Genomic DNA, 11,697 nt, shown 5'->3' with positions numbered 1-11,697 from the left:
TGTTATAGTGTTTTGTTTTGTTTTGTTTTTTAATTTCTAGAACTTCTCTTGGTTCTTTTTAGGATTCCCATTTCTCTGCTTACATTGCCCATTTGTTCTTGTATGCTGTCTACCTTATCCATTAGTGCCCTTAGCATATTAATCATAGTTGTTTTAAATTCTTGGTCTGATAATTCCAACATCTCTGCCATGTCTGATTATGATGCTTGCTCTGTGCCTTTAAGTTGTGGTGTTTTTTGTTTGTTTGTTTTTTGTTTTTTGTTTTGCATTGTGATTTTTCTTGATAGCTGGACATGATGTCCTGGGTGAAAATAACTGTTATAAGTAGGTCTTTAGTAATGTGGTGGTGAGGAATGGGGGAAAAGAATCATTCTATAGTCCTATGATTAGGTCTCAGTCTTTAGTGAGCTTATTCCTCTGGTTTGTGAACTTCACAAGAGTTCCTCAGATTTTTCTGGGACAGGTGGGATAGGATGGCTAGAAGGGGCTGAAGTTGGATATTCCCATTCCTCCATGTTGAAGGTTAGGGCCAGCTGAAGTTGAGCAATTCCCCACTCCCAGGTCAGTTAGTCTCTGATAATATCTATCCAAATGTTAGGCTTTGGTTAACTAGTTTCACCTTGAGGGCAGGCTTTGTTAAGAACAGAGTGTTCTGGTATATTTTTAAATGTTTCCTCTTCCCCTTTTCTTGTTGGAAGCAAGAAGGAATTTTTCTCTGGTTTTTACAATGAGATTTGTCTTTTCCAATTTTTGTTTGTTTGTTTTAGAGTTTCTTTAATCACTCTGAACAAAGTTTCTACTTGTCCTTAAGGATTATGTTTTGCTTGATTTATTCCTAAGGATTTCATATATTTTTTATTTTACTGTACAAGATATTTTTCAATAAATGAGTTTTAACTCTGATTTCATACTGCTGATCTACAAACTGTCATTAAAAATTACTGTCATTCCAGTTGAGAAACTTCTGTTCTTAGTCCATTCATATACAGCTTTAACTGACCTATTTGGGGACCTCACTGTCTTTATCACTAACTAGGTTAATGGCTCAATGTCATTGCCTTGCGTGAGTATTTACCCAAATTATGTCTCTAGTTTCCTGAAATCAGGAATGCAGTATCTTCAAGGTGATTTCAGTGACAGGTTTATGTACTAAGAATATCAAGGGCTGTAATTTAATGAGTAAATTATAAGTAAGAGTCTCAGTGATGAAAAATGTGACATCAGCATCACTATCACTACTCTGATGTAGGTAATGATGTAATCATGTCATTCATTTTAAATATTTTTTATTTATTGAAACTGGGTATAATATACTTTATTGATGGTACAAAACAAGGGAGGGCTCCCTGAGCCCCTCCTCTTCTTCAGGGGGTTTGGGATAGAAACTGTATAGAGGTTGGGAGATTTTCAGTGTGTTGGGGGATGAGTTGGGGCAGAGTCCCCACCAGCTGAGGGTCTCCTTCTTCCTCTTGCTCTCACTGGGGCTGGTGGTCTGGGGAACTCTTACTTCTTGGAGGCCATGTGGACCATAAGGTCCACCACTCAGTTGCTATAGCCAAATTCATTGTCATACCAGGAAATGAGCTTGTCAAAGTGGTTATCAAGAGCAATGCCAGCCCCAGCATGGAAGGTGGAAGAGTGGGTGTCACTGTTAAAGTAACAGGAGACAACCTCGTCCTCAGTGTAGCCCAGCATGTCCCTGAGGGCACCCTCTGATGCCTGCTTCACCACTTTCTTGATGTCATCATACTTGGCAGCTTTCTTCAGGCAGCAGGTCAAATCCATGACTGACACGTTGAGGATAGGGCCACAGAAGGCCATGCCAGTAAGCTTCCCATTCATCTCAGGGATGATCTTGCCTATAGCCATGGTGGTGCCAGTAGGAACAGGGTTGATGTTCTGTGCAGCCCCTCAGCCATCATACCACAGCTTCCCAGAGGGGCTGTCCATGGTCTTCTGGGTGGTAGTCATGACATGGCCTGTGGTCATGAGTCCCTCCACAATGCCAAAGTTGTCTTAGATGACCTTGGCTAGAGAGGCCAAGAAGTTGGTGGTGCAGGAAGCATTGCTGACAATCTTGAGGGAGTTGTCATACTTCTCATGGTTCATACTCATCACAAACATGGGGGCATCAGCAGAAGGGGCAGGGATGATGACACTCTTGGCCCCACCCTTCTAGTGAGCCCTAGTCTTCTCCATGCTGGTGAAGACCCCAGTGGATCCACATCATATTCAGCACCAGTATCACCCCATTTGATCTGGCTGGATCTTGCTCCTGAAAGATGCAAAGGGTTTTCCATTGGTGACAGATTTCTCTTTTTCAGCCTTGACTGTGTGGTTGGATTTGCCATGGGTGGAATCATATTGGAATTTGTAGACCTTGTAGTACAGGTCAATGAAGGGATCATTGATGGTGACAATGTTGACTTTGCCAGATTTAAAAGAAGCTCTGGTGACTAGAAGCCCAGTATGGCCAAATCTGTTTACTCTGACTTTCACCATCGTGTATCAGGGATGTGGCTGACACTGCACCAGAAGATGGAGCTCTCTGTCAAACAGGGAAGAGCAGAAAGCCTCATTTTAAATTTTAATTAATACTCCAGTCTCTAATCATTACAGTTCTGTCTAAAATAGTTAATATCTTTTTAAATGACACTGTTCAAATGCTTTCAAAATTTCCATTGCAAATACAGTAAAATCTGTTTTCTTAAATTTGTTATTTAAGATTAAGAAAATATATGGCTTTAAACAATTCTCTCAGTTTTCTTTTACCAACTTTTTCTTACCTATAGATCGTCTCATCACACTAAAGTTCCATTCAAAACAAGCTCCTGCGAAATCCTCTGATAATCTGAGCAACTTCATGCCTATATGCTTTTTCTATGTTGTTGACACCAGCTAGAAACTCTTTACACCATTCAGCAAAATCACAAAGATTCTTCAATGTCTCATCAAGTGCAACCTCTACAGTCAAAATTAAGCAAATCTGTTGTGCACTCCCTATAAACCTAATTTTTGCTTTGGTTTGTTAAAACTGTGAACTTCTTGAGGACCAGGATTGTTTCTTACTCGACTTTTCATCCCTGGGAACAACAGGTGTGCCTTGTGTGTAGTAGGCATTCACTGGTGATTTTTTTTTTTAACAAATCAAGCTTTTGTGTAAAAAATATATTAATTTATAAACTAGGTTATATTTAACTGAACTCAAGAAATTAAAATGTCTAAATTGTTATTTTAGATTTCAATGATCATAGTTATCATATATAAACTAGACATAGATCAACTTCTTTGTTATTCTCAATAAAACAATCTGTGCCTTGTATTCTCATGTCTTTGAACTTGAATTCTGTCAGATTTCAGAGTATAAAGAGATTCAGATCTGTCAGTTCTGGGACCTCTATGAAACAGTTGTTTCTCTAAGAAATACGTCTGTGATTTAGCTGAAGCTAATTTTTTTTTCCAGGCCTAAAAAGTACATTGAACCATTGTGAAAGGGTCAGGGATAAGAAGTGTAACCATCCTAAATGCAATATTTGATGAAGTCCTAAATAGAGATGTCCCCAACAATTTTAAGTGTTCCCTTCCCTGCATTATGTAAATGCAGAACACATCTGAGGGTGGTATCCTTTCAAAGTGAGGAGAATGCATATCTGAGATATATCACTATGCTAAAAAGAAATAAAATAAATTCCATGGAATCCAAGGAGACTACAGGTCATACATCCTACAAATGAGCTGGAAAGATAGATAAATATGAATTTCTGCATTTGAACACCTAAAGCCTTTTATAACATTATATCTTGCTCTCAAACACCCAGTTCTTGTCTTGAAAATACTTCTAATATTCTCTTTAACAAAAATGTATATGGATAAGAGAGATTGACGTGTTAAATAGTATCCCCAAATATAATGATGTAGAGAGAAAAAAATTTCAAAAGGCAACTCAGTGAGTCAGGTAAAATGCTTGGAATTACCTAGTAGTGTTGCATAAGTGGCTATTGGATAGGTAACAATTCCAAAGTTGATTAGTATGCTTTATTCCCCATCCCTCCCTCCCCACAAGATTTTTTCATTCTGGTGTTTGTTTGTTTATAAATGTTTGAATAGGGCAATGTTTTTTTTCCGTTTTCTTCTATTTTGGGCAATATTCATGGAAAACTGTATCTTTACTTCTTTAGAATCAGGTCTTATCTAATTTATTATGTTCATTCATATTATTCATATTCATTGCTTGTGGTCTACAGTCTAGGAATGAAATGTAGATAAAAATTAATAAATATAGGGGTGCCTGGGTGGCTCAATCGGTTAAGTGGCTGGCTTTTGATTTTGGTTCGGTTCATGATCTCAGGGTCCTGGGATCAAGCCTCACATCAGACTCCATCTTAAAAAAATTAAGAAATATAATGAACAGATGCATTGTATGTTAAAAGGAGATGACTGCTATGGGAAAAAGAAAAACAATAGACCAACTTAAGAGGCATGATGGACATTAAGGGTGGGAAAGTATAATACTAGGTTGAAAAGTATAATATCCACCCTTCGTGTCCAATAATTATGAAAGTGAGTTTTATAATTCAGGATAAGCATTGATAAGGTAAGTTTTGAACAAATCTTGAAGAATGTGATTGATTTGTTCTTGTGGGTTTGTGGGGAAAAGCCTGATAGAGAAAGGAAATATCATGGGATCATACAACTTGCTCGTTACAAACTATGTGAGGGGAAGTGTGTTGTCCATGATAGAACAAGACTGTAAAGCAAAGCACCTGCATTTTCGGTTTTGAGAGTGTTTAAGTACAAGGAGATTTGCTTGATACTATACTTTCCAACCTAATAACTACCTTTAAAAGTCGATATTATTATTATTCCTGTTTAACAAGTAAGAAAATTAGTCTTAGAGAAATGTAGGATAGTTTAATCACTCATTACTAGTAAGTATGGGACTAGGATTCCAATAAATTCAATTGTGCATGTGAGTTTATTTAAACATTTGCACTTTTTATACCACAAACTTTTCTTTATATAAAGTCCCATGGATATAGCTTATTTTTCTGACCACTGGTGATAAGTTTTTGCATGAAAAATTCGAATTCTGTTTTCAATAGTTTTAAAATTCATAAATGGGAAGCTAGCCAATGGAATTTTATTCAAATCATCTTGTACAACTAGAGTTCAGAGTCCTTGCTATCTCCTCATCTATGTGAATTAAAATATATCATAGCTTTGAAACAAAATCATATTGCATCTCTATGCATTGTAACTTGGTAAGATAGAAAACATTAATATGTTTGATCATGTTAGTCATTTTGCCAATAGACTTGAAACCAATTACCATGTCACTTTTTCTAATTGCCTCTATTTATAGAAAATCTGAGGTGTTTCCAATTTATACATTTAATCGGTCATCCTTATAACACAATGGGCGATAGGTCCCTTCAGTATAGGCCCAAGCAGGCCATTCCACTGCACTTAATTTATTTGTTAATATACTATATAGTGTATTTTACATGGTTATGCTTTGATTCTACTTCAAGTTCTTCATATTTTAACTTCACCAGTGAGATAGTTTATTCCCTGTACAATAAATAGCTGATGGTATTCTTTAAGTAAAATTTATTTTAACCAGTTTAAGTCCCAGAATACAATTATGTTTCTATCTTTGAGAGAATGACATTTTACCATCTAAAAAGCTAACTATAAGGTATTCAGTATATTATTTGTCTAGGCAGCAACAATTTTCAGTTGTATGATATTCTTTTATATATATAGTTGAACACAGATTCATCTAATATAAATTGGTCCTTTTAGTGCTCTGGAGTATGGAGAATGAAAAGAAATTTAATCTGTCTTAACGCTTAACGACTGTGCCACCCAGGCACCCCTTGGGAAGCTGTTTTAACCAACTTCAGTTTGGAATCGCTGTCCCCTCTTCCTAGTCACATACTCAGCACACATTTGAGATAGCTGCATTTTTCTTCTCCACAGGATTGGTGCTCCTTGAAAATAGGTCATGAGACTCCTAAGCCCTGTAACTAACTTACGTTAGACAGTCAATTGATATTTATTTAAAAGATAAGTAAATGAAAAAGTCAAGTATGCCAGAGGAAAGTTTTCTGATATTTCCCTCTGGAGCAGAATATCTACATACATTATAAATATTTTGAAATCTTGAACAGGAAAATGGGAGCAATATGCTCACCATTTTCATATTGTACACTTCAATCTTCTCTTCAGAACTGAGAGAAGCTAAAGTATTTGCCTCGACCGTAAATTACTTTGGTAAATTTCAACACATAGGCATTTAGAGCGGCTTCAGAAAGACTTCCCCTACACATTTACTAATATTTCTAAGAATATTATTTTTTCAGACAGGCACATTCAGTGTTGAAAGGTGAAGACTTTGTTAAGACCGTGATTTTAGAACTCAGATCCTTTATCCTGAGCATAAATCCACTAAAGATTCATTTTATGATCACCAATGATTCAAGAAACCAAGAAAAAACTGCTCATGTTGAACAAATCTTTTTTTTTTTTTTGTGGTAAAATAAACGTTTTGATAACCTTTGACTAGGAGAACTGCATTCCCCTGTTGAGGCCAAACATTCCATTCCTATTCATATGTTTCTGCTTTTTAAAATGTTAGTTGCTGACCTTAGAAAGAATAAGTCAATAGGCAATAATAGTAATAGTCAATAAAAAGTACCATTTAATAAAAAAATTATGAGACAACAGAATTCTTTAAAGATTATTTTTCCATTGTATACATATACATCTTCTTTATCCCAATGGGTTTCTTAAGCAATTCTCTAAACTCAGTACACATGTCAGTGAAATATTTTGTAACAACTCAATTTAAAATCTACAGCAGTGCTTTCAACGTCTGCTGTTAATCTAATGTGCTTTCAATCAGCAGATAACATGAGATTTTAATAAAGAAATATTTATTATAATAAAAAAAATTGTACATCAGAAAAAAATACCCTAAAGCTAGTCTATTTCTTTGTGTTATCTGGAATTGTACACCATTAACTCTGACATGCGGGGTTATCACATCAAATAAAAGCATAAACCATTTTCACTTCTCCAATTTAATTGGAAAAAAATCTTATTTCAAAACAGAGATGTAGCTGAATGCTTATTAAATGGCTTTAAAAATATATTATTATCTTCCAAGATTTTGTAAGTGGTTCTCTGGAATGTCAAGTTCAGGGTTTATTTATTTTATGCACTTGGATAACTAGTAAAATTAGGCATTGAACCTATCAATGCTTAATAATTATGGTACAGGATGTTTCCTTCATTGTGTGTATAAATACTACACTTGAGCATTTCCTTCTGTAATTAACGATTTTTATGCATTTCCCTTTATGATCTTATGTTATTATAAAAGTATTTGTAGTTTCTTATGTTAACTGTAATTCATCTAGGAAAATAATAATCACAATTTTAAATTATAAAAACAATATTAACATCATACAAAGTAATTATATATATATGTTTATAAAAAATAAATAACATGGAAAGACAATTTGATATTGTTCCTGGTGCTGAACTGGCAGAAAGCTAAGAAATTGAAAAGTTATCCCTTACTGCTGATCCAGGGATATTAGAATATAAACATGAGCAAGGCATGATCCTCCCCTTTAATATCGTAGAGAAAGGACACATTTCCCATTGTCAAGTCAGTACCCACTGTGTTGAGAAACACACACACATAGCCATGCACATATACATATACATACACATACACATACACATACACATACACATACACATACACATAATTGTATTTCTAATTTAGGGGAATATAAATGAGGGAAAGAGGATGTGGTGGATTTGAGGGAAGTAGGGTTGGCAGAAGCAGTAATGATTCTAAGAGAGAAGCAGAAGGAATTAAAATAGCACAAGTCCTAAGGTGGGAAAACATAGGCCAAATCCAGATGAAAGTCTCTCGATAAACCAATGCATATAATTCATTTTTCTTTTTTTTATAATTATTATTATTATTATTATTATTTTGTTTCAAAGATTTTTATTTATTTATTTGACAGAGAGAGATAGAGACAGCCAGCGAGAGAGGGAACACAAGCAGGGGGAGTGGGAGAGGAAGAAGCGGGCTCCCAGCGGAGGAGCCCGATGTGGGACTCGATCCCGCAACGCCGGGATCACGCCCTGAGCCGAAGGCAGACGCCTAACGACCGCGCTACCCAGGCGCCCCTATAATTCATTTTTCTGGGGAAGATCACGTGGAGAGGCTGATTTAGATACAAAAATAGGAACCATGATTTTCATGGTGAGTCATCTGCACATTATCTGTAGCCAAGGGGGAGCACATAAAGCTTTTTGATCATGGACTTAATGAGCTTTACTCTTTCTGGTAATGGCATATAGGCTGAATTCTAACAGCAATCAACTAGGTATATACTGTTGGCAGAATATTGTTGTCTACACAGTGGCAAGCATATACATCAGTGCATTTATTACATGTTTTGTATAAGTACAGGAAGCAATATCAGATTGTCTTTATTTAAATTTTTACCTAAATCATGACAGCATTTAGTTATTACAACTTAATACGTGTCTTTCATTGAAACTCTCACTCATTTAATGGAGCATGTGTTCTCAGGGAGGCAAAGGCTTTGTCACTTTGTTTTCACAGGCGTACACTTTCAGCTTATTCAATATAACATACTTGAATACCACATATCCCAAATATGGTTAGTGTTATTATAAAACACATTTGAATTGTAGAATTGTATTATGTTTTCTATCAAGATATGAAAACCTTATATAGCCCAACATTTTACTAGTTATCTCCATGTAGTTCCTAAAAGAAAAGTTGTCAAAGTTAAAGATGAATTATGTATTTTTCTTTTATAAAAAAATATTGCTCTGAGTTTGTTGACATTTTGTTGAATGACAAGGGACCGTTAGTAACAACCCATCAATGAGCTGCTATAAAATTGAAAATAAATATAAAAGTTCTGTTCTTTCAACATAAAAGTGACCTTTTTTGCAATGAGTGAGAAAGTTAATGCATTTCAGAAAAACCTGTGCCATGGACAGTGTCATTTTGAAAACAGGTGTTTGGAGTTGTGCCAGTTATGTGATTTTTATTGTCATAATATGGTTAGTAAGAGCTTTACAATCTCTTATATAATGCACATAAAAAGAAAAGGATTATTGAAAATATAAATGTCTTATCTCTTTAACAGTCTAAATGAAAAGATTCAGGAGAGATTTAGGTGAATTTACTAACAATTTAAAAACAAATAGGGGCGCCTGGGTGGCACAGGTGCGCCTGGGTGGTACAGTGGTTAAGCGTCTGCCTTCAGCTCAGGGTGTGATCCTGGCCTTATGGGATCGAGCCCCGCATCAGGCTCTTCTGCTATGAGCCTGCTTCTTCCTCTCCCATTCCCCCTGCTTGNTTGGTTAAGCGTCTGCCTTCAGCTCAGGGTGTGATCCTGGCCTTATGGGATCGAGCCCCACATCAGGCTCTTCTGCTATGAGCCTGCTTCTTCCTCTCCCATTCCCCCTGCTTGTGTTCCTTCTCTCGATGGCTGTCTCTATCTCTGTTGAATAAATAAATAAAATCTTTAAAAAAAAATAAAAAAATAAAAAAAATAAAAACAAACAAACATTCCATTAGTTCCCAAATATTATTAGCAACATTTCAGTAAGTATCTGTGAACATTTAGTTGCTTGAGTTAAATATGCTGACCAGCATGAAGTCATCACAACCACCAAAGTCCTTCTTCCTTTTAGATCTATGCATTTTTCATGGTATATTTTTCAGGTATGAAACTTATTAAAACACAGTTGTGAAATATATTTAAAAAGGCTCATAAATTGCTAAGCCACAAATTTCTAAATAAAAATGATCAAAAATAGAGATGCAGAATCAATCACATTTCTTTCATTAAAATATTATTAATATTAGATTTTAATGAGGCCTAAAACCTTGTTTAATAATTAAAAGTGAAATGTCATATACCCTTTAAAAATCTCTGATATACATGCATTATAATGCATATAATATTTACAATGACATGGTTTTTATAACTAAATCCATATTAATAGTGGAAGAGACCACAGATCTATCTCAGTAATGTCTAGATTTTTGTAGCTATGGACTATTTCCTTCAAATAAAATATTTATGGAAGTCCACCCACATACATTAATAAAAACAAAATTATTTTGCTCAAGATGGATTTGCTTTGGGCTTTGAAGTGTATATGAGAAATCCCAGTCACTCCGCACCCTCTTCCTTGCCTCTTCTCAACAGTTAAAGAGCCTTGGACACTGGTAGCAGTTTGAAAAGCATTGATCTAAATGATAATTAAAGATTGTTTTCAATTGGATAATGGCATATATGACATGTTCCATCAGTTACATCTTCTTATCTTCAAGTCCTAGAAGTGCTTTTTTATTCTTTTCTAACAATTCACTCTTTCTCTCACCAGCACCATCCTAAAAGCATATAGTCCCATTTATGATCTACTAACTACCAATCTTTGATACTCACTAGTATTCCTAAATTTGAGTTTGATCAAAACTGTCAAATTCTTGAAACAGAAATCCATGTATAGGTTATGGGGACAAATTCAGACATGCCACCTTTTGTTTCTTAACCTCCCTTCATTTGAAAGTTATTTCTGGAAATTCTCTAGCACATAGGTCTCCTTGATGTGGAAAACAGTGAATGCAACACAAATGCTAATTGGACTGGACTCAGAAGCCTGATGCATCCTTGGACTTTATAGTTCTCTATCCAGGGGAGATATTGCAAATAATCCATATCCCAGTAAGTTTTGTTCTATCCGAAGACCTTCATTTCAACTATCATCTCTCTTGTGCTTGATGTTGGTGCTGATGGGTAATGGTTGACAGGGAGTGATTTTTAACCTTCCAGTGACAGACTATTTTAAGGCTGACCTAGAAAAAAAGTCAGTAGTTGGTCTGGCCGCCTGGGCTAGTGCTCAGATGGGGGAGATACATACCTTCTACTCTGTGATTCTCTATCCTTATGATTTAATTCTCTGTGCATATTTAACAAGCTATAGTGGTGTTTTGAAAATCATTACTCTATGTAAAATCTTGAGATATATTTCCCTGGGATATGTTCAAGTCACAGTTATTGTTATTTAAACTGCAATAAGTACTGTTAATTTTCTTATATTTAAAATAACTATAATTCTACCTAATAGCAGGTATTAATTCAGAACACAAATAATACAAACAGGAAACACACGTGGATGTAAAAATATCCTTTATTTTTGATAATATTATTACAACACCTATACTTCTTTTATTTTATGTTAACACAAATTTTTATAATAACTAATGTCTAATGCATCCTTTTGAGAAATATACTTCTCCCACATAATGGAGCTGGCAATTGAGTTACAGGACCCCATCTCTCTAGCCACAGGGGTGGTTATGTGGTTCAGGCTGGCTAGCCAGACAGCTTTTTTCCAAGCTACAATGTCGGTATAGGTATTGTCTTATGACAAAGTCTCTCCATTTGAGTTATTCCATGGTGAAAGAGCAGGTGAAAGAAAGAGAATATGGTTTGAACAGTATATCTAGCCTTGCTTGAAAACTAACTGGATGTTTCAGTTAAATTAGCCAATATATTTACCACTTCTTTTTAATCTTCTCTATCAATCTGACAATTTATTGTATGCTGTTTCATTTTT

At 35.3% G+C, this 11,697-nt stretch overlaps 1 pseudogene; it reads right to left on the bottom strand.

The window, feature by feature from the left end:
* Nucleotides 1-1,503: 1,503 nt before the first annotated feature.
* Nucleotides 1,504-2,502, bottom strand: LOC105241457 (annotated as a pseudogene).
* Nucleotides 2,503-11,697: the final 9,195 nt, after the last annotated feature.

The sequence above is a fragment of the Ailuropoda melanoleuca genome, chromosome 11 (assembly GCF_002007445.2).
Source record: "Ailuropoda melanoleuca isolate Jingjing chromosome 11, ASM200744v2, whole genome shotgun sequence".
Taxonomy (NCBI): Eukaryota; Metazoa; Chordata; class Mammalia; order Carnivora; family Ursidae; genus Ailuropoda; species Ailuropoda melanoleuca.
Note: the sequence above shows the minus strand (reverse complement) of the source record. Positions and strands in the feature narration are given on the sequence as shown.